Consider the following 23,559-nt stretch of genomic DNA (forward strand, 5'->3'; position numbering starts at 1 on the left):
TCATCCTCCTCGACTTTTTCAAGGCTGATGAAAGTAACACGTAAAAAGTTTTGTCACTGAAGTGCTGCAGGTCAGCAAGGAATTATTATCTCTCAAGCCACTGTTTCCAAACTGTCTCATCACTACATAGAAAAAAGTGGTGTAAGGACAACCAATATCACTGTATTGACATTTATGTCCCTAATAAAACCATTGATCGACAATCCCTCCCGGGCATTCAACACTTACCGCCCAGAGAAGGTTCATCGGTTTTCATGTACAATGTATGTAACATACTCCGGTAACAAAAAGATCCAATCCAATCATATGTTGCATCTCCAAGAAAAAATCTACCTGTTTATAAGTAACTGGACCATGATAAGTCCGCATGTAACTACTCTGTCATAAATCCTCATGAATGCCAAGCGTCTTGTGCACTTTTTGTTTGGATAAGAGTAACAGTATTGTGTGTGCTTAGGTGCATTGTTTGATTAGTGTTACACATAGGAATGAGAAACAGAAAAATGTGATCGGTGTAATGATGGAATAAATCTTAGTCACTGGTAATTAATCTGGGCCGAATTCAAGTCCTTTTGCCTATTGTGCCACTCTAGACATTGCCAGCAGTATGCAAGGCAGCTTTGGTCATGCTCCAATAGGAAGCACAAAGGTGATGGGTGGAATGCTTGCAAAAGTCTCAGCCGAGAAAAATCACTCATTTTGGACCACTATGCCACTATTGTTAAATTAATATGAAGTTAAGAAAAAAAGCTGCAAATAAACCTCTTCTTCTATGAAAAAAAAATTGCTATTACCCAGGCCCACACAAGGTACTGCTCATCGAGCAGAGTTTAAGCCAATAATATGAAAAAAAAACTCTTCAACACAGAGAATGAGCTGCCCATGGATGAACCAGTATCAAAATCTTGTGCTCCTTGTGCAATGAGATAGCATTCAATAGCCTTCATTAGGTATCACATTGCACCTGAATTCTCTGGTGATGCCCTCTCAAATGGATCTAAAAGACATTTCCTCTTAATTCATTTTCAAGAAGAATTTAGAATGCACTCTCTTCAAGCAAGATGTGATATTATCCTGATGATCTCCTAACGGATACCTCCAGTGCCATAAGATCATGCAGGTAAGAGATGAATATAGATATCAGTATTAACATTAGACAATATAACTATAGACAGGAACAATCTTATGTAAATCACACTTGGTCCTGCTTCAGTGGGAGCACTCCAGTCTAAACACCAATGCAATGGCCCCTCTGAAAGAGGACAAAAGTAATCCCAGTCTAGTTTCGGCCTTCTTGTACCCCAACTGTAATGTGAAAATTGAAGTCCATGACATAACAAGCACAGAACTTCGATCTGGACATATATATTTCTCTTAGGAGTCTCACTGAGAAAAAGGGAAAATGACTGATAGAATGCCTCAATTAATCTTAGATGTTGGAAATTACACTGGGCCAGATTGAAATCCATTGTTTTTGGCCAATGTGTCATGACAGACAGGAACCAACCTTATGCAAATGAGCCTTTTTCTTGTTCCAGCAATAACAGCGCTGCCCAAGCACCCTTAGAACAGTCCCAGCCTTGTTGTCCATTATCAAGTAGTAACAGTTGAGTCTTATGGCAAATCAACCACAGGATGCACTTCTGGACATACTCATCATATGTGTTGTTAAGTTATGTTACGAGTTTTATATAGCGCACAGCTGCCCCAGCAAAGGGGCGTCTCATTGCTGAGAGCAACAATTAGGAAGCTACTAGCAGAATGCCGGGCCTAGAGGGGAGGAAAAAGGTGCGTTTTAATTGCCTTACTAATGCCAGGTAGTTATTCATGCGGCGGATGTGTATAGGAAGAGAGTTCCAGAGTTTATCTGCCAGAGTGCGGAAAGAGCGCCCACCAGCACACACCCTCCTCACCTGGGGGACAACAGCCAGATGCTGACCCATAGAGTGAAGTTGGTGAGTGGGTGTATAAGGTAAGAGCAGTTGCAAAAAGATTACAGAGCACAACCACTGTAAGGTATTGTAACTGACCTTGCAGTCTATTTGTTTTTAATAAAACCAAGTTGGTGTAGTATTTACAATACAAAACAAGTATTCATAGAAGTTTTACAAAAGGCAAAAGATCTTTGAAAGTCTTGATTCTGTTGACACGAGGTACGTATCGTAGATGGAGATAGCCGACACTTGTTTCGTCGTTTACATTACTTTTTCAAGGCTGTTAAAACAATATGCAATTTGACATTCAATGTTGTATATGTGATGTTGTATATTCAATGCCTTTTTGTTACATATCATTTGTTAAAAGAAAAACATATATTATACATAAGCCAGCTATAGAGTGTGGGTAAAATTAAGAAACACATTTGTGTCTTTAAGAGAGTATAGCTATAAAAATTTTTTTTTAATATTGTCGGACTCAATGCTGAGCCCTGTGGCACCCCTTGTTTGATAGTATGAATCAGAGAGTCAAAAGGTGGGGCCGTCACCTGGAAGGTTCTTTCGAAAAGAAAGGAGGCAAACCAGTACATGGCAGATCCCTCGATGCCAGCCTCCTTCCAACCATTGCAGCAGGATCTGGTAGGAGACCGTGTCGAATGGGGCACTAAGATCTAATAAGATCAGAGCCGGAGTGCGTCCAGCATCTAATGCTACCCTCAGATGTTCGGTCACAGCTAGGAGAGCAGACTTCGTGCTTTGGCCCAGGCGGAAGCCATTCTGAGAGGGGTCTATTGTGCTGTTATTTTCCAGGAATCCTGTCAGAATGGAACTAATGTAGGCCTCAGCGATCTTGGACACCCACGGCATGAGAGATATGGGGTGAAAGCTCTCTGGTTTGGCACTGTTCAAAATTGGTTTTTTAACAGAGGGACCACCCTCGCTTGCTTCCAAGCCCTAGGGAAAACCGCCATGGACAGGGACATGTTGATCACCTGACACAGAGGTGTAAGGAGCACAGGAAGAGATTTCATAAATTGTTCAGGCTTAAGGGGCTATGCAGGAGAGCCCGATTTAACCCTGCTACATAACATGCACCGCTCATCCTGGGAGTTCAACGGGAAGTCAGCGAGAGTTCGGACAGAAAGAGATCTAAGAATGGGACCTGGCCACATCGAAGATGGAGGAAAGGTCCTGTAAATGTTCTCTACCATCGTAATAAAGACGGTGGCAAGTTCCTCACATTGCTGATCCGACTAAATCAAAGGCGTTGTAGATGCCCCTGTTGATTTAAGATCTTTAAGTATAGAAAAAATACTTTTAGTGGGATTACTATTACTCCTGTTTTCATCAGCAAAGTAGGCTGCCCGTTCCGTCTGGATAGCCCTGTGAAAGTTCTTGATGGCTGCCTGGTAGCGCCCCTTCAAGATCAGGTCAAGATCAGATCTCCATGCCCGCCCCAACCTTTTTGCATGCTTTACGTATCAAAGTGAGCTTGTCATTAAAACAAGGACTGTATTTGGGAATCAGGAATAAGTGTGTCCAGAGGCCGAAGAATCCAGTTAGATAGAGCTTTGTCGGCTGCATCAGGGTCATCAGGCAAGCTGAGGGGATTCATAGAGAGAAGGGCATGAAATTGATCAATATTTAATTTGTGCCAGGGATGCTTAAAAGATTACTTCTGAAACCCCCTCAGAGAGTGCACTACCCCCGAAAGTGTCATGGGTATCAGATAATGCTCGGACCAGCACACCGTGATAGGAGTGTTAAATTTGAGGGTGGGGACATTTGAAAAAACTGGGTCAAGCAAGTGACCAGCGGAATGGGTGTGGTCTAGGACCAATTGAGTGATCTGACAGGATGGAAGGTCTGGTAGGAAATTACCCGTTTCCGAGTCATGAGGGCAGTCCACATGCAGGTTCAAGTCCCCAATAAGGCTGAAATTGGCAGCTCTCATAGCCACGGAACTGACTGCATCAATGAGTGCTGCCATATCTCTTTAGACGACCCTGGCGGGCGATAAACTAGTAACCCAGACATGGTATAGCGAGCTCCAAAAGAGATCCCGAAACACGCTCACTCACAGCCGACCAAAGCCTCTTTGACAGAGGTGCAGGTGTAGCAGGATTTAAAAATAACTGCGAGTCGCAATGATGAAGGCCTGAGGAAGCACCAAACCTGGCTCAGCCACCATGTCAGCTGAGAGCCAAGTCTCCGTTAAAAAAAGAGCATCAGGAGATTCATCCTACAGCAAGTCATAAACATCAGCAAAGTGCGGAGCTAAGGAGCAACAGTTGACGCTAAGGAGTTTGATAATATACCTGGAAGGGGAATGGGAAATAGGAGGCGATGTTATGGCCCAGGAATTAAAGCCACAGCTTTTACAGCAGAACGGGCCCTCAGGCAAATTGAATGGAGGGTTACCGCAAGGCCTCACCAGTTTCCTAATAGCCAGAAGGTCCCCACAGGAGTAAGTAAGCTTACCTCTGCTAGAACCTGCAACATGTCTGGCAACATCCAAGCGCGGACGGGCGCAGACAGGCTTGCCTTAGGCGCGTCAGAGGCACGCCGGCTGCGCACGTTTGCTGGGCGTCCGCGGTCTTAGCATGTTAAGTAGGGGAGAGCGGTGAATATCTAGGATGTCTCACTGAGAAACAAATTGGTAAGTAGAATGCCTGAATTAAACTCACCCAAAGGTAATTACTGTGGGCCAAATTCAAGTACATTGTTTTTCCCACAGTGCCACTATGGACAGGGTACCAACCTTCTGTAAGTCAGGATCCATCCTGTTCCAATAAGAGCAGTCCAGCCTGAACTGTTAAGCCACATCCCCTATGAACGGAAACCTAAGCAGCCCCAGACCAGCCTCTGCCTTGTTGGGCCTGCAGGTTAATTTCTATGGCACAGTCAGCACTGGTCTACCCATCACACTTATGTTATCTCACTTAGAAAAACAAAAAAACGAAAAATCATGGGTTGAATGGGTCGCTGTGTCATTAAAAAATATAAAACTCAAGCTACACCTAATTCAATAAGCCAAATAAGGCTCAATTCTGACTGCGGTTGCTTTTGCTTTCATTTAGAGGAGATCAGTGAACTAAACTGTTAGCACTGGGTCAGGACAGTCAGATTTGCAAATGGCTGGCCCTTTTCTGTAGTGACACAGTGAGCAAAAACTGATTGGCTGGGACTCTTATTACATAAAGGAGAATTATTGTGGCCATGGGGTTTGCAATTTTTTTTACCTGTTTGCAGATGTAAAAACAGTAAACTGGGGAAGCTCCAACAGTATTCATTTCATTGGGTTCTAGATAGGAAATACATTGTGCCATGTAGCTTTACAGGATTTCATTACAAGACCGGAGGCTGCCATTATGCATTATCTTTTTAATGCAACTTCAAGTACAGCCACTTTAAAGTTACATCATAAGTAAAACTTCTAGAACAAACAAGTGTATCTAGGCAACGGCAGCACAGAGATCACCCTCTTTTAAATGCGGCATCGAGTCAGATAAGTTGCCTTTTCACATATCTCCTGTCCTTCATTGCTGTTTGTTATTGTTATTGTTTGCTTATTTATCCATTATTAACCCCTTCGCTGCTAGGCCTTTTCCCCTCCTGTGCTAAGCCCTTTTTGGGCTATTTGAGGTAGTGCGCGCTTAGGCCCCTGTAACTTTTTGACCACATTAGGTATCCACGCCAAACTTGCGTCCTTTTCTTCCAACATCTTGGGGATTCTAAAGGTACCCAGGGTTTGTGGATTCTCCTAGAGGGTTCCCAGAAATTAGTCAAAATACAGCATTTTTTTTTTTTTTTGTGAAAAATGTGAAAAACGGGCTGCAAATGAAAGCTTCTGGGTTTTTCTCTGCAAATGGTATCAAAAAGGGGTTTGTGGGGCTGAAATCACAATTTCTCCAGCTTTTAGGGAATGACAGAATTTTGTTAGAAAACCAACATTTTTTACACAGTTTTGGCATTTTTCTGGGACATACCCTATTTTTGCTATTTTTTGTGCTTTCAACCTCCTTCCAGTTAACGGTAGAAAAGGGTAACAAAACAATAATGGATCCTGGAAAGCTATACATTTTTGAAAAGCAGACAAAATTCTGAATTCAGCAAGGGGTCATTTGTGTAGATCCATCAAGGTTTCTTTATAGAAATTTACAGGCAAATATAGGAAAAATTAAAAATTTGTTGAAAAAAGCAGCCTTTTGAGTCAACGTTTTTACCTGTAACTTCTTCGAATTATGACATCTCTTTGAAAGCAATGTACCGTTACATCCGGTAGACCTTCCTGGTTGTGGGGACATATAGGACTTGTAGGTTCACCAAGAGCCCAACGAACCCAGAGTAGAAAAATGAGCAGCATTTTGTAATGTTTTTTTTTTTTGGTCCGGGTATATAGCAATTATTGTGGGAAAATGTATACATGGAAAAATCGGTATGAAAGTCACCTATGTATTTCTGAAATGGGAACAAATTACAGAGTTCAGAAACAGTGCATATTTGCACATTTTCGAAATTGGGAATACTCATATTTGCATGACAATTATTGGTCATTTTTCAAAATGACTTTTTTTTTACACAATGTCTTTCATTTGGAAGGGAGAAATGCATCAAAAATCAATAGGTAATAACAGTTGCTTTACAAATTTGAACTACCCTAAGTCTCCCGAGAAAAATGGTACCTCACTTGTGTGGGTAGGCATAGTGCCCACGACAGGAAGTGGCTCAAAACCTAAGGTGAACACACCACATTTTCACACTGAAAATTTACACTTTTTTTGCAAAGAGTCTAGCTGTAGTTTTTGAACCCTAGCCCTGCCGGCACCTAGGGAAACCTAGCAAACCTATACATTTTTGAAAACTAGACACCCAGGGGAATCCAGGATGGGGTGACTTGACTGCCTCCCACCATGGTCTGTTACCCAGAATCCCTTGCAAACGTAAAAAATTGACAAACAAAACACATTTTCCCCACATTTCTGTGATGGAAAGTTCTGGAATCTGCGTGGATCCACAAATTTCCACGCACCCCGCGTTCCCCAAAGTCCTACGAGAAAAATGGTACCTCACTTGTGCGGGTCGGCCTAGTGCCCGCGACAGGAAACGGCGCAAAACGCAACGTGGTTTTGCAGTGAAAAATGACCCTTTTTTTGGCAAAGTGACTAGCTGTAGATTTTGTACCCTAGCCCTGCCGGCACCTAGGGAAACCTAGCAAACCTATACATTTCTGAAAACTAGACACGCAGGGGAATCCAGGATGGGGTGACTTGACTGCCTCCCACCATGGTCTGTTACCCAGAATCCCTTGCAAACGTAAAAAATTGACAAAAAAAACACATTTTCCCCACATTTCTGTGATGGAAAGTTCTGGAATCTGCGTGGATCCACAAATTTCCACCCACCCCGCGTTCCCCAAAGTCCTACGAGAAAAATGGTACCTCACTTGTGCGGGTCGGCCTAGTGCCCGCGACAGGAAACGGCGCAAAACGCAACGTGGTTTTGCAGTGAAAAATGACCCTTTTTTTGGCAAAGTGACTAGCTGTAGATTTTGTACCCTAGCCCTGCCGGCACCTAGGGAAACCTAGCAAACCTATACATTTCTGAAAACTAGACACCCAGGGGAATCCAGGATGGGGTGACTTGACTGCCTCCCACCATGGTCTGTTACCCAGAATCCCTTGCAAACGTAAAAAATTGACAAAAAAAACACATTTTCCCCACATTTCTGTGATGGAAAGTTCTGGAATCTGCGTGGATCCACAAATTTCCACCCACCCCGCGTTCCCCAAAGTCCTACGAGAAAAATGGTACCTCACTTGTGCGGGTCGGCCTAGTGCCCGCGACAGGAAACGGCGCAAAACGCAACGTGGTTTTGGAGTGAAAAATGACCCTTTTTTTGGCAAAGTGACTAGCTGTAGATTTTGTACCCTAGCCCTGCCGGCACCTAGGGAAACCTAGCAAACCTATACATTTTTGAAAACTAGACACCCAGGGGAATCCAGGATGGGGTGACTTGACTGCCTCCCACCATGGTCTGTTACCCAGAATCCCTTGCAAACGTAAAAAATTTACAAAAAAAACACATTTTCCCCACATTTCTGTGATGGAAAGTTCTGGAATCTGCGTGGATCCACAAATTTCCACCCACCCCGCGTTCCCCAAAGTCCTACGAGAAAAATGGTACCTCACTTGTGCGGGTCGGCCTAGTGCCCGCGACAGGAAACTGCGCAAAACGCAACGTGGTTTTGCAGTGAAAAATGACCCTTTTTTTGGCAAAGTGACTAGCTGTAGATTTTGTACCCTAGCCCTGCCGGCACCTAGGGAAACCTAGCAAACCTATACATTTCTGAAAACTAGACACCCAGGGGAATCCAGGATGGGGTGACTTGACTGCCTCCCACCATGGTCTGTTACCCAGAATCCCTTGCAAACGTAAACAATTGACAAAAAAAACACATTTTCCCCACATTTCTGTGATGGAAAGTTCTGGAACCTGCGTGGATCCACAAATTTCCACCCACCCCGCGTTCCCCAAAGTCCTATGAGAAAAATGGTACCTCACTTGTGCGGGTCGGCCTAGTGCCCGCGACAGGAAACGGCGCAAAACGCAACGTGGTTTTGGAGTGAAAAATGACCCTTTTTTTGGCAAAGTGACTAGCTGTAGATTTTGTACCTTAGCCCTGCCGGCACCTAGGGAAACCTAGCAAACCTATACATTTTTGAAAACTAGACACCCAGGGGAATCCAGGATGGGGTGACTTGACTGCCTCCCACCATGGTCTGTTACCCAGAATCCCTTGCAAACGTAAAAAATTGACAAAAAAAACACATTTTCCCCACATTTCTGTGATGGAAAGTTCTGGAATCTGCGTGGATCCACAAATTTCCACCCACCCCGCGTTCCCCAAAGTCCTACGAGAAAAATGGTACCTCACTTGTGCGGGTCGGCCTAGTGCCCGCGACAGGAAACTGCGCAAAACGCAACGTGGTTTTGCAGTGAAAAATGACCCTTTTTTTGGCAAAGTGACTAGCTGTAGCTTTTGTACCCTAGCCCTGCCGGCACCTAGGGAAACCTAGCAAACCTATACATTTCTGAAAACTAGACACCCAGGGGAATCCAGTATGGGGTGACTTGACTGCCTCCCACCATGGTCTGTTACCCAGAATCCCTTGCAAACGTAAAAAATTGACAAAAAAAACACATTTTCCCCACATTTCTGTGATGGAAAGTTCTGGAATCTGCGTGGATCCACAAATTTCCACCCACCCCGCGTTCCCCAAAGTCCTACGAGAAAAATGGTACCTCACTTGTGCGGGTCGGCCTAGTGCCCGCGACAGGAAACGGCGCAAAACGCAACGTGGTTTTGCAGTGAAAAATGACCCTTTTTTTGGCAAAGTGACTAGCTGTAGATTTTGTACCCTAGCCCTGCCGGCACCTAGGGAAACCTAGCAAACCTATACATTTCTGAAAACTAGACACCCAGGGGAATCCAGGATGGGGTGACTTGACTGCCTCCCACCATGGTCTGTTACCCAGAATCCCTTGCAAACGTAAAAAATTGACAAAAAAAACACATTTTCCCCACATTTCTGTGATGGAAAGTTCTGGAATCTGCGTGGATCCACAAATTTCCACCCACCCCGCATTCCCCAAAGTCCTACGAGAAAAATGGTACCTCACTTGTGCGGGTCGGCCTAGTGCCCGCGACAGGAAACGGCGCAAAACGCAATGTGGTTTTGGAGTGAAAAATGACCCTTTTTTTGGCAAAGTGACTAGCTGTAGATTTTGTACCCTAGCCCTGCCGGCACCTAGGGAAACCTAGCAAACCTATACATTTCTGAAAACTAGACACCCAGGGGAATCCAGGATGGGGTGACTTGACTGCCTCCCACCATGGTCTGTTACCCAGAATCCCTTGCAAACGTAAAAAATTGACAAAAAAAACACATTTTCCCCACATTTCTGTGATGGAAAGTTCTGGAATCTGCGTGGATCCACAAATTTCCACCCACCCCGCGTTCCCCAAAGTCCTACGAGAAAAATGGTACCTCACTTGTGCGGGTCGGCCTAGTGCCCGCGACAGGAAACGGCGCAAAACGCAACGTGGTTTTGCAGTGAAAAATGACCCTTTTTTTGGCAAAGTGACTAGCTGTAGATTTTGTACCCTAGCCCTGCCGGCACCTAGGGAAACCTAGCAAACCTATACATTTTTGAAAACTAGACACCCAGGGGAATCCAGGATGGGGTGACTTGACTGCCTCCCACCATGGTCTGTTACCCAGAATCCCTTGCAAACGTAAAAAATTGACAAAAAAACACATTTTCCCCACATTTCTGTGATGGAAAGTTCTGGAATCTGCGTGGATCCACAAATTTCCACCCACCCCGCGTTCCCCAAAGTCCTACGAGAAAAATGGTACCTCACTTGTGCGGGTCGGCCTAGTGCCCGCGACAGGAAACTGCGCAAAACGCAACGTGGTTTTGCAGTGAAAAATGACCCTTTTTTTGGCAAAGTGACTAGCTGTAGATTTTGTACCCTAGCCCTGCCGGCACCTAGGGAAACCTAGCAAACCTATACATTTCTGAAAACTAGACACCCAGGGGAATCCAGTATGGGGTGACTTGACTGCCTCCCACCATGGTCTGTTACCCAGAATCCCTTGCAAATGTAAAAAATTGACATAAAAAACACATTTTCCCCACATTTCTGTGATGGAAAGTTCTGGAATCTGCGTGGATCCACAAATTTCCACCCACCCCGCGTTCCCCAAAGTCCTACGAGAAAAATGGTACCTCACTTGTGCGGGTCGGCCTAGTGCCCGCGACAGGAAACGGCGCAAAAAGCAACGTGGTTTTGCAGTGAAAAATGACCCTTTTTTTGGCAAAGTGACTAGCTGTAGATTTTGTACCCTAGCCCTGCCGGCACCTAGGGAAACCTAGCAAACCTATACATTTCTGAAAACTAGACACCCAGGGGAATCCAGGATGGGGTGACTTGACTGCCTCCCACCATGGTCTGTTACCCAGAATCCCTTGCAAACGTAAAAAATTGACAAAAAAAACACATTTTCCCCACATTTCTGTGATGGAAAGTTCTGGAATCTGCGTGGATCCACAAATTTCCACCCACCCCACGTTCCCCAAAGTCCTACGAGAAAAATGGTACCTCACTTGTGTGGGTCGGCCTAGTGCCCGCGACAGGAAACGGCGCAAAACGCAATGTGGTTTTGGAGTGAAAAATGACCCTTTTTTTGGCAAAGTGACTAGCTGTAGATTTTGTACCCTAGCCCTGCCGGCACCTAGGGAAACCTAGCAAACCTATACATTTCTGAAAACTAGACACCCAGGGGAATCCAGGATGGGGTGACTTGACTGCCTCCCACCATGGTCTGTTACCCAGAATCCCTTGCAAACGTAAAAAATTGACAAAAAAAACACATTTTCCCCACATTTCTGTGATGGAAAGTTCTGGAATCTGCGTGGATCCACAAATTTCCACCCACCCCGCGTTCCCCAAAGTCCTACGAGAAAAATGGTACCTCACGTGTGCGGGTCGGCCTAGTGCCTGCGACAGGAAACGGCGCAAAACGCAACGTGGTTTTGCAGTGAAAAATGACCCTTTTTTTGGCAAAGTGACTAGCTGTAGATTTTGTACCCTAGCCCTGCCGGCACCTAGGGAAACCTAGCAAACCTATACATTTCTGAAAACTAGACACCCAGGGGAATCCAGGATGGGGTGACTTGACTGCCTCCCACCATGGTCTGTTACCCAGAATCCCTTGCAAACGTAAAAAATTGACAAAAAAAACACATTTTCCCCACATTTCTGTGACGGAAAGTTCTGGAATCTGCGTGTATCCACAAATTTCCACCCACCCCGCGTTCCCCAAAGTCCTACGAGAAAAATGGTACCTCACTTGTGCGGGTCGGCCTAGTGCCCGCGACAGGAAACGGCGCAAAACGCAACGTGGTTTTGGAGTGAAAAATGACCCTTTTTTTGGCAAAGTGACTAGCTGTAGATTTTGTACCCTAGCCCTGCCGGCACCTAGGGAAACCTAGCAAACCTATACATTTTTGAAAACTAGACACCCAGGGGAATCCAGGATGGGGTGACTTGACTGCCTCCCACCATGGTCTGTTACCCAGAATCCCTTGCAAACGTAAAAAATTGAAAAAAAAAACACATTTTCCCCACATTTCTGTGATGGAAAGTTCTGGAACCTGCGTGGATCCACAAATTTCCACCCACCCTGCGTTCCCCAAAGTCCTACGAGAAAAATGGTACCTCACTTTTGCGGGTCGGCCTAGTGCCCGCGACAGGAAACGGCGCAAAACGCAACGTGGTTTTGCAGTGAAAAATGTCCCTTTTTTTGGCAAAGTGACTAGCTGTAGATTTTGTACCCTAGCCCTGCCGGCACCTAGGGAAACCTAGCAAACCTATACATTTTTGAAAACTAGACACACAGGGGAATCCAGGATGGGGTGACTTGACTGCCTCCCACCATGGTCTGTTACCCAGAATCCCTTGCAAACATAAAAAATTGAAAAAAAAAACACATTTTCCCCACATTTCTGTGATGGAAAGTTCTGGAACCTGCGTGGATCCACAAATTTCCACCCACCCTGCGTTTCCCCAAGTCCTACGAGAAAAATGGTACCTCACTTGTGCGGGTCGGCCTAGTGCCCGTGACAGGAAACGGCGCAAAACGCAACGTGGTTTTGCAGTGAAAAATGTCCCTTTTTTTGGCAAAGTGACTAGCTGTAGATTTTGTACCCTAGCCCTGCCGGCACCTAGGGAAACCTAGCAAACCTATACATTTTTGAAAACTAGACACCCAGGGGAATCCAGGATGGGGTGACTTGACTGCCTCCCACCATGGTCTGTTACCCAGAATCCCTTGCAAACGTAAAAAATTGAAAAAAAAAACACATTTTCCCCACATTTCTGTGATGGAAAGTTCTGGAACCTGCGTGGATCCACAAATTTCCACCCACCCCGCGTTCCCCAAAGTCCTACGAGAAAAATGGTACCTCACTTGTGCGGGTCGGCCTAGTGCCCGCGACAGGAAACGGCGCAAAACGCAACGTGGTTTTGCAGTGAAAAATGACCCTTTTTTTGGCAAAGTGACTAGCTGTAGATTTTGTACCCTAGCCCTGCCGGCACCTAGGGAAACCTAGCAAACCTATACATTTCTGAAAACTAGACACCCAGGGGAATCCAGGATGGGGTGACTTGACTGCCTCCCACCATGGTCTGTTACCCAGAATCCCTTGCAAACGTAAAAAATTGACAAAAAAAACACATTTTCCCCACATTTCTGTGATGGAAAGTTCTGGAATCTGCGTGGATCCACAAAATTCCACCCACCCCGCGTTCCCCAAAGTCCTACGAGAAAAATGGTACCTCACTTGTGCGGGTCGGCCTAGTGCCCGCGACAGGAAACGGCGCAAAACGCAACGTGGTTTTGGAGTGAAAAATGACCCTTTTTTTGGCAAAGTGACTAGCTGTAGATTTTGTACCCTAGCCCTGCCGGCACCTAGGGAAACCTAGCAAACCTATACATTTTTGAAAACTAGACACCCAGGGGAATCCAGGATGGGGTGACTTGACTGCCTCCCACCATGGTCTGTTACCCAGAATCCCTTGCAAACGTAAAAAATTGACAAAAAAAACACATTTTCCCCACATTTCTGTGATGGAAAGTTCTGGAACCTGCGTGGATCCACAAATTTCCACCCACCCCGCGTTCCCCAAAGTCCTACGAGAAAAATGGTACCTCACTTGTGCGGGTCGGCCTAGTGCCCGCGACAGGAAACGGCGCAAAACGCAACGTGGTTTTGGAGTGAAAAATGACCCTTTTTTTGGCAAAGTGACTAGCTGTAGATTTTGTACCCTAGCCCTGCCGGCACCTAGGGAAACCTAGCAAACCTATACATTTTTGAAAACTAGACACGCAGGGGAATCCAGGATGGGGTGACTTGACTGCCTCCCACCATGGTCTGTTACCCAGAATCCCTTGCAAACGTAAAAAATTGACAAAAAAAACACATTTTCCCCACATTTCTGTGATGGAAAGTTCTGGAATCTGTGTGGATCCACAAATTTCCACCCACCCTGCGTTCCCCAAAGTCCTACGAGAAAAATGGTACCTCACTTGTGCGGGTCGGCCTAGTGCCCGCGACAGGAAACTGCGCAAAACGCAACGTGGTTTTGCAGTGAAAAATGACCCTTTTTTTGGCAAAGTGACTAGCTGTAGATTTTGTACCCTAGCCCTGCCGGCACCTAGGGAAACCTAGCAAACCTATACATTTCTGAAAACTAGACACCCAGGGGAATCCAGGATGGGGTGACTTGACTGCCTCCCACCATGGTCTGTTACCCAGAATCCCTTGCAAACGTAAAAAAGTGACAAAAAAAACACATTTTCCCCACATTTCTGTGATGGAAAGTTCTGGAACCTGCGTGGATCCACAAATTTCCACCCACCCCGCGTTCCCCAAAGTCCTATGAGAAAAATGGTACCTCACTTGTGCGGGTCGGCCTAGTGCCCGCAACAGGAAACGGCGCAAAACGCAACGTGGTTTTGGAGTGAAAAATGACCCTTTTTTTGGCAAAGTGACTAGCTGTAGATTTTGTACCCTAGCCCTGCCGGCACCTAGGGAAACCTAGCAAACCTATACATTTTTGAAAACTAGACACCCAGGGGAATCCAGGATGGGGTGACTTGACTGCCTCCCACCATGGTCTGTTACCCAGAATCCCTTGCAAACGTAAAAAATTGACAAAAAAAACACATTTTCCCCACATTTCTGTGATGGAAAGTTCTGGAATCTGCGTGGATCCACAAATTTCCACCCACCCCGCGTTCCCCAAAGTCCTACGAGAAAAATGGTACCTCACTTGTGCGGGTCGGCCTAGTGCCCGCGACAGGAAACTGCGCAAAACGCAACGTGGTTTTGCAGTGAAAAATGACCCTTTTTTTGGCAAAGTGACTAGCTGTAGATTTTGTACCCTAGCCCTGCCGGCACCTAGGGAAACCTAGCAAACCTATACATTTCTGAAAACTAGACACCCAGGGGAATCCAGTATGGGGTGACTTGACTGCCTCCCACCATGGTCTGTTACCCAGAATCCCTTGCAAACGTAAAAAATTGACAAAAAAAACACATTTTCCCCACATTTCTGTGATGGAAAGTTCTGGAATCTGCGTGGATCCACAAATTTCCACCCACCCCGCGTTCCCCAAAGTCCTACGAGAAAAATGGTACCTCACTTGTGCGGGTCGGCCTAGTGCCCGCGACAGGAAACGGCGCAAAACGCAATGTGGTTTTGGAGTGAAAAATGACCCTTTTTTTGGCAAAGTGACTAGCTGTAGATTTTGTACCCTAGCCCTGCCGGCACCTAGGGAAACCTAGCAAACCTATACATTTCTGAAAACTAGACACCCAGGGGAATCCAGGATGGGGTGACTTGACTGCCTCCCACCATGGTCTGTTACCCAGAATCCCTTGCAAACGTAAAAAATTGACAAAAAAAACACATTTTCCCCACATTTCTGTGATGGAAAGTTCTGGAATCTGCGTGGATCCACAAATTTCCACCCACCCCGCGTTCCCCAAAGTCCTACGAGAAAAATGGTACCTCACTTGTGCGGGTCGGCCTAGTGCCCGCGACAGGAAACGGCGCAAAACGCAACGTGGTTTTGCAGTGAAAAATGACCCTTTTTTTGGCAAAGTGACTAGCTGTAGATTTTGTACCCTAGCCCTGCCGGCACCTAGGGAAACCTAGCAAACCTATACATTTCTGAAAACTAGACACCCAGGGGAATCCAGGATGGGGTGACTTGACTGCCTCCCACCATGGTCTGTTACCCAGAATCCCTTGCAAACGTAAAAAATTGACAAAAAAAACACATTTTCCCCACATTTCTGTGATGGAAAGTTCTGGAATCTGCATGGATCCACAAATTTCCACCCACCCCGCGTTCCCCAAAGTCCTACAAGAAAAATGGTACCTCACTTGTGCGGGTCGGCCTAGTGCCCGCGACAGGAAACGGCGCAAAACGCAACGTGGTTTTGGAGTGAAAAATTACCCTTTTTTTGGCAAAGTGACTAGCTGTAGATTTTGTACCCTAGCCCTGCCGGCACCTAGGGAAACCTAGCAAACCTATACATTTTTGAAAACTAGACACCCAGGGGAATCCAGGATGGGGTGACTTGACTGCCTCCCACCATGGTCTGTTACCCAGAATCCCTTGCAAACGTAAAAAAGTGAAAAAAAACCCACATTTTCCCCACATTTCTGTGATGGAAAGTTCTGGAACCTGCGTGGATCCACAAATTTCCACCCACCCTGCGTTCCCCAAAGTCCTACGAGAAAAATGGTACCTCACTTTTGCGGGTCGGCCTAGTGCCCGCGACAGGAAACGGCGCAAAACGCAACGTGGTTTTGCAGTGAAAAATGTCCCTTTTTTTGGCAAAGTGACTAGCTGTAGATTTTGTACCCTAGCCCTGCCGGCACCTAGGGAAACCTAGCAAACCTATACATTTTTGAAAACTTGACACCCAGGGGAATCCAGGATGGGGTGACTTGACTGCCTCCCACCATGGTCTGTTACCCAGAATCCCTTGCAAACATAAAAAATTGAAAAAAAACCCACATTTTCCCCACATTTCTGTGATGGAAAGTTCTGGAACCTGCGTGGATCCACAAATTTCCACCCACCCCGCGTTCCCCAAAGTCCTACGAGAAAAATGGTACCTCACTTGTGCGGGTCGGCCTAGTGCCCGCGACAGGAAACGGCGCAAAACGCAACGTGGTTTTGCAGTGAAAAATGACCCTTTTTTGGCAAAGTGACTAGCTGTAGATTTTGTACCCTAGCCCTGCCGGCACCTAGGGAAACCTAGCAAACCTATACATTTCTGAAAACTAGACACGCAGGGGAATCCAGGATGGGGTGACTTGACTGCCTCCCACCATGGTCTGTTACCCAGAATCCCTTGCAAACGTAAAAAATTGACAAAAAAAACACATTTTCCCCACATTTCTGTGATGGAAAGTTCTGGAATCTGCGTAGATCCACAAATTTCCACCCACCCTGCATTCCCCAAAGTCCTACGAGAAAAATGGTACCTCACTTGTGCGGGTCGGCCTAGTGCCCGCGACAGGAAACGGCGCAAAACGCGACGTGGTTTTGCAGCGAAAAATGACCCTTTTTTTGGCAAAGTGACTAGCTGTAGATTTTGTACCCTAGCCCTGCCGGCACCTAGGGAAACCTAGCAAACCCACGCATTTCTGAAAACTAGACACCCGGCGGCTTCCAGGGAGGTATGGCTTGCGTGGATCCCCCAACGTTTCCTTACCCAGAATCCCCTGCAAACCTCATTTTTTGCTCAAAAAATCACTTTTTTCACACATTTTGGGGTGGGAAAGTAGTGGCATCACCGGGCTCACACAAATTTACCACCACCCAGCGTTCCTCCAGGTCTCCCGGTAAAAATGGTGCCTCACTTGTGTGGGAGGCCCAAGTACCCGCGGCAGGCAAGGGCCCCAAACGTAGTGAGGCGACATCAAGATGGCCTATCGCCAAACCACCTGGTTTTGCAAGGGGGGTCACTTTGGTTTTTGGCCCGGTGCGCGGCGGCCATCTAGGGAAACCTACCAAACCCAGGCCTTTTTGAAAACTAGACACCCGGCGGCTTCCAGGGAGGTATGGCTTGCGTGGATCCCCCAACGTTTCCTTACCCAGAATCCCCTGCAAACCTAATTTTTTGCTCAAAAAATCACTTTTTTCACACATTTTGGGGTGGGAAAGTAGTGGCATCACCGGGCTCACACAAATTTACCACCACCCAGCGTTCCCCCAGGTCTCCCGGTAAAAATGGTGCCTCACTTGTGTGGGAGGCCCAAGTACCCGCGGCAGGCAAGGGCCCCAAACGTAGTGAGGCAACATCAAAATGGCCTATCGCCAAACCACCTGGTTTTGCAAGGGGGGTCACTTTGGTTTTTGGCCCGGTGCGCGGCGGCCATCTAGGGAAACCTACCAAACCCAGGCATTTTTGAAAACTAGACACCCGGTGGCTTCCAGGGAGGTATGGCTTGCGTGGATCCCCCAACGTTTCCTTACCCAGAATCCCCTGCAAACCTCATTTTTTGCTCAAAAAATCACTTTTTTCACACATTTTGGGGTGGGAAAGTAGTGGCATCACCGGGCTCACACAAATTTACCACCACCCAGCGTTCCCCCAGGTCTCCCGGTAAAAATGGTGCCTCACTTGTGTGGGAGGCCCAAGTACCCGCGGCAGGCAAGGGCCCCAAACGTAGTGAGGCAACATCAAAATGGCCTATCGGCAAACCACCTGGTTTTGCAAGGGGGGTCACTTTGGTTTTTGGCCCGGTGCGCGGCGGCCATCTAGGGAAACCTACCAAACCCAGGCATTTTTGAAAACTAGACACCCGGCGGCTTCCAGGGAGGTATGGCTTGCGTGGATCCCCCAACGTTTCCTTACCCAGAATCCCCTGCAAACCTCATTTTTTGCTCAAAAAATCACTTTTTTCACACATTTTGGGGTGGGAAAGTAGTGGCATCACCGGGCTCACACAAATTTACCACCACCCAGCGTTCCCCCAGGTCTCCCGGTAAAAATGGTGCCTCACTTGTGTGGGAGGCCCAAGTACCCGCGGCAGGCAAGGGCCCCAAACGTAGTGAGGCGACATCAAGATGGCCTATCGCCAAACCACCTGGTTTTGCAAGGGGGGTCACTTTGGTTTTTGGCCCGGTGCGCGGCGGCCATCTAGGGAAACCTACCAAACCCAGGCATTTTTGAAAACTAGACACCCGGCGGCTTCCAGGGAGGTATGGCTTGCGTGGATCCCCCAACGTTTCCTTACCCAGAATCCCCTGCAAACCTCAATTTTTGCTCAAAAAATCACTTTTTTCACACATTTTAGGGTGGGAAAGTAGTGACATCACCGGGCTCACACAAATTTACCACCACCCAGCGTTCCCCCAGGTCTCCCGGTAAAAATGGTGCCTCACTTGTGTGGGAGGCCCAAGTACCCGCGGCAGGCAAGGGCCCCAAACGTAGTGAGGCGACATCAAGATGGCCTATCGCCAAACCACCTGATTTTGCAAGGGGGGTCACTTTGGTTTTTGGCCCGGTGCGCGGCGGCCATCTAGGGAAACCTACCAAACCCAGGCATTTTTGAAAACTAGACACCCGGCGGCTTCCAGGGAGGTATGGCTTGCGTGGATCCCCCAACGTTTCCTTACCCAGAATCCCCTGCAAACCTCAATTTTTGCTCAAAAAATCACTTTTTTCACACACTTTGGGGTGGGAAAGTAGTGGCATCACCGGGCTCACACAAATTTACCACCACCCAGCGTTCCCCCAGGTCTCCCGGTAAAAATGGTGCCTCACTTGTGTGGGAGGGCCAAGTACCCGCGGCAGGCAAGGGCCCCAAACGTAGTGAGGCGACATCAAGATGGCCTATCGCCAAACCACCTGGTTTTGCAAGGGGGGTCACTTTGGTTTTTGGCCCGGTGCGCGGCGGCCATCTAGGGAAACCTACCAAACCCAGGCATTTTTGAAAACTAGACACCCGGCGGCTTCCAGGGAGGTATGGCTTGCGTGGATCCCCCAACGTTTCCTTACCCAGAATCCCCTGCAAACCTCAATTTTTGCTCAAAAAATCACTTTTTTCACACATTTTGGGGTGGGAAAGTAGTGGCATCACCGGGCTCACACAAATTTACCACCACCCAGCGTTCCCCCAGGTCTCCCGGTAAAAATGGTGCCTCACTTGTGTGGGAGGGCCAAGTACCCGCGGCAGGCAAGGGCCCCAAACGTAGTGAGGCGACATCAAGATGGCCTATCGCCAAACCACCTGGTTTTGCAAGGGGGGTCACTTTGGTTTTTGGCCCGGTGCGCGGCGGCCATCTAGGGAAACCTACCAAACCCAGGCATTTCTGAAAACTAGACACCCGGCGGCTTCCAGGGAGGTATGGCTTGCGTGGATCCCCCAACGTTTCCTTACCCAGAATCCCCTGCAAACCTCATTTTTTGCTCAAAAAATCACTTTTTTCACACATTTTGGGGTGGGAAAGTAGTGGCATCACCGAACTCACACAAATTTACCACCACCCAGCGTTCCCCCAGGTCTCCCGGTAAAAATGGTGCCTCACTTGTGTGGGAGGCCCAAGTACCCGCGGCAGGCAAGGGCCCCAAACGTAGTGAGGCGACATCAAGATGGCCTATCGCCAAACCACCTGGTTTTGCAAGGGGGGTCACTTTGGTTTTTGGCCCGGTGCGCGGCGGCCATCTAGGGAAACCTACCAAACCCAGGCATTTTTGAAAACTAGACACCCGGCGGCTTCCAGGGAGGTATGGCTTGCGTGGATCCCCCAACGTTTCCTTACCCAGAATCCCCTGCAAACCTCATTTTTTGCTCAAAAAATCACTTTTTTCACACATTTTGGGGTGGGAAAGTAGTGGCATCACCGGGCTCACACAAATTTACCACCACCCGGCGTTCCCCCAGGTCTCCCGGTAAAAATGGTGCCTCACTTGTGTGGGAGGCCCAAGTACCCGCGGCAGGCAAGGACAACAAACGTAGTGAGGCAATGTTAGATCTGGGGGTCTCTAGTTGGCAGGGTAAGTACCACTGTCCAAGTAGGGACCCTTGCTTCTAGTCAGGGAAAGGGGGATACACTGTTAAGATAACCCCTGCTCACCCTCTAGGTAGCTTGGCCTGAGCAGTCTAGGCTATCAAAGGCAATGTGTAAAGTATTTGTACCAACACTCACAGTAACACAGTGAAAACACCACAGATTTACTCCACACCAGTTTTAGAAAAATAAGGTATCTTTACTAAAAACTTCACAAGACCAAATATTACAGACAAACCAACATATAATTCAAAAAGGTTACTTTAAAGATAGTTCAGAGTTTGCAGAAAGTACTCCAGGATGTAAAAGTCATTGTCCTGCACAATGCGACTCTCAATGCACAAAATGCGACACTTTCGTGCCCAACAGTACCTGTAGTTGCGATAAGGTTCCCAAAAGCTATAACAAGGAAGCTTGCAAAGGCGATGCGATACTCCTGAGATCCTGGGGAGGCTTTGCAGCAGCCCTGCTTCACGCAGCAGAGGTGGATGCGCCGGCTCCGATCTGTAAGGGGAGGATGCGATGACTTTGGCCTTCGTTGCGTAGGTTTCTTAGGGGGAAGCTTCACGCACAGGTTCGATGCGACACGCTTCGATGTGGTGCGATGCGTGGTGCAGCGTTGCCTTCCGGCGCCGCAACTCTCGATGCGCCACGGAACGGGACTCTGCGTCGACGCACGCAGCAACTAGAGACTTTCCCGCACCGGCAGTGGTGCGGCTCACAAACTGGTTCTGCGACGACCCTCGCAATGTCAGGAATCTTCACGCTTCGGGACGATGCTCGACGCACTCGGCGATGCGGGGACCCTGCATGTTGCGATGGTGCCGCGATGAAATTTTCCACGCACTCTCGTTCTTGCGACACGCAATCGGATGATGCGTTGGGTACCAGTTGTTTCTTTTTCACGCTTCTGCTTCCCAGCTCCCAAACACAGCAAAACGACCTCCTGAGGCCCCAAGACTGGGCAAGCACTCCAAGGCAGGTCAGAACTCCCTCAGCAGAGTTCCAGGGGAGCTGGTGGTGAAGTCCTTTTGTTCCTGGGACTTCTTAACAGGGATCCAGCTCTTCTCAGGCCCTTGGAGATCAGAATCAAAAGAAGGGGACACAGCAAAGTCCTTCCCCTCTCCTTGGCAGCAAAGCAAAACAGCAAGCAGGCAGTCTTCTCCTCTTCAGTCCTTTTCAGCTTTCTCCTTGGCAGAGGTTTCTTCTTAGTTCCAAAGTGATCTAAAGTTTAGGTGTCTGGGGTCCTCTTCTTATACTCCTCCAAGTCTTTGTCTCTCTTTGTTCCAGTGGGGGGATTCCCCTGCTCAAACCGGTTCCTGGGTGTGCTCTGCTCTGGAGCACCTGGTTCCTTTCAGAGTGAGGGGCAGGGTCGTTAGACGCTCAGCAGGAGGTGGAGCCTTCTTTGTGCCAGCAGAGGCAGAGTCCTCAGCCTGGCCAGCAGGGGGTGGAGCCAGCTTTGTGTTTGTCGGGGCAGCCCTATTCAAACCCAGGGACTACTCCTCCCACCCATCTAAAGCAGATCTCCCTATTCACCCTGCTGCTGACTCATCCAAGCTCCTGGAGCCACCTAGCCCATCACATGACACCAGTTAGCCAACCAGCACACAGGCACACAGGAAGGTTAAACAGGAGAATGGCTACTTTCTAAAAAGTGCTATTCTCACACAGTGAATTTAAAAACCATCTTGCTAAAAAGATGTATAATTAAATTCTGAACACAGAGATACCAAACTCTATCTTGCCCTTATGGGAAGATAGGCATGTAAACAGCCTTCCCCATTCTATCCTATGGGCAAGATAGCCTCTCAGCAGTGAAAAACGAAAATGGCTGTAATTCACTACCATGGCATGTTACACACCTCAGTACATGCCCTACCTTTCAGATACACTGCACCCAGCCCAGGGGGGTACTTAGGGCCACCATAGAGATGCCTGACATGTACAGAAAGGGAAGGATAAGGCCTGGTCAGTGGGTGCACTGGCCAGGTCGACATGGCAGTCCTGGACTGCACATAGGCACTGCAAGCAGGCCTAAGACATCATTTTAGCGCTACTCCTGTGGGTGGCACAATCAGTGCTGCAGCCCACTAGTAGCATTTGAATCACCAGCCCTGGCACACGCAGTGCACTTTACTAGGGGCTAACAGGTGAAACAAATATACCAATCATGGAAAACCAATCAATACAACAATTTATACAGAGAGCATATGCACTTTAGCACTGATCAGCAGTGGTAAAGTGCCCAGAGTTCTATTGCCAACAACCACAGGTCAGAAAAAATAAAGGAGGAAGAAGCAAAAAGTTTGGGGATAACCCTGCAAAAAGGGCCGTTTCCAACAGGCAACATCAACATTGCCTATCCCAAATGTCGCCTCACTACGTTTGTTGTCCTTGCCTGCCGCGGGTACTTGGGCCTCCCACACAAGTGAGGCACCATTTTTACCGGGAGACCTGGGGGAACGCTGGGTGGTGGTAAATTTGTGTGAGCCCGGTGATGCCACTACTTTCCCACCCCAAAATGTGTGAAAAAAGTGATTTTTTGAGCAAAAATTGAGGTTTGCAGGGGATTCTGGGTAAGGAAACGTTGGGGGATCCACGCAAGCCATACCTCCCTGGAAGCCGCCGGGTGTCTAGTTTTCAAAAATGCCTGGGTTTGGTAGGTTTCCCTAGATGGCCGCCGCACACCGGGCCAAAAACCAAAGTGACCCCCCTTGCAAAACCAGGTGGTTTGGCGATAGGCCATCTTGATGTCGCCTCACTACGTTTGGGGCCCTTGCCTGCCGCGGGTACTTGGGCCTCCCACACAAGTGAGGCACTATTTTTACCGGGAGACCTGGGGGAACGCTGGGTGGTGGTAAATTTGTGTGAGCCCGGTGATGCCACTACTTCCCCACCCCAAAATGTGTGAAAAAAGTGATTTTTTGAGCAAAAATTGAGGTTTGCAGGG

Source organism: Triturus cristatus, chromosome 8, assembly GCF_964204655.1.
Source record: "Triturus cristatus chromosome 8, aTriCri1.1, whole genome shotgun sequence".
NCBI lineage: Eukaryota > Metazoa > Chordata > Amphibia > Caudata > Salamandridae > Triturus > Triturus cristatus.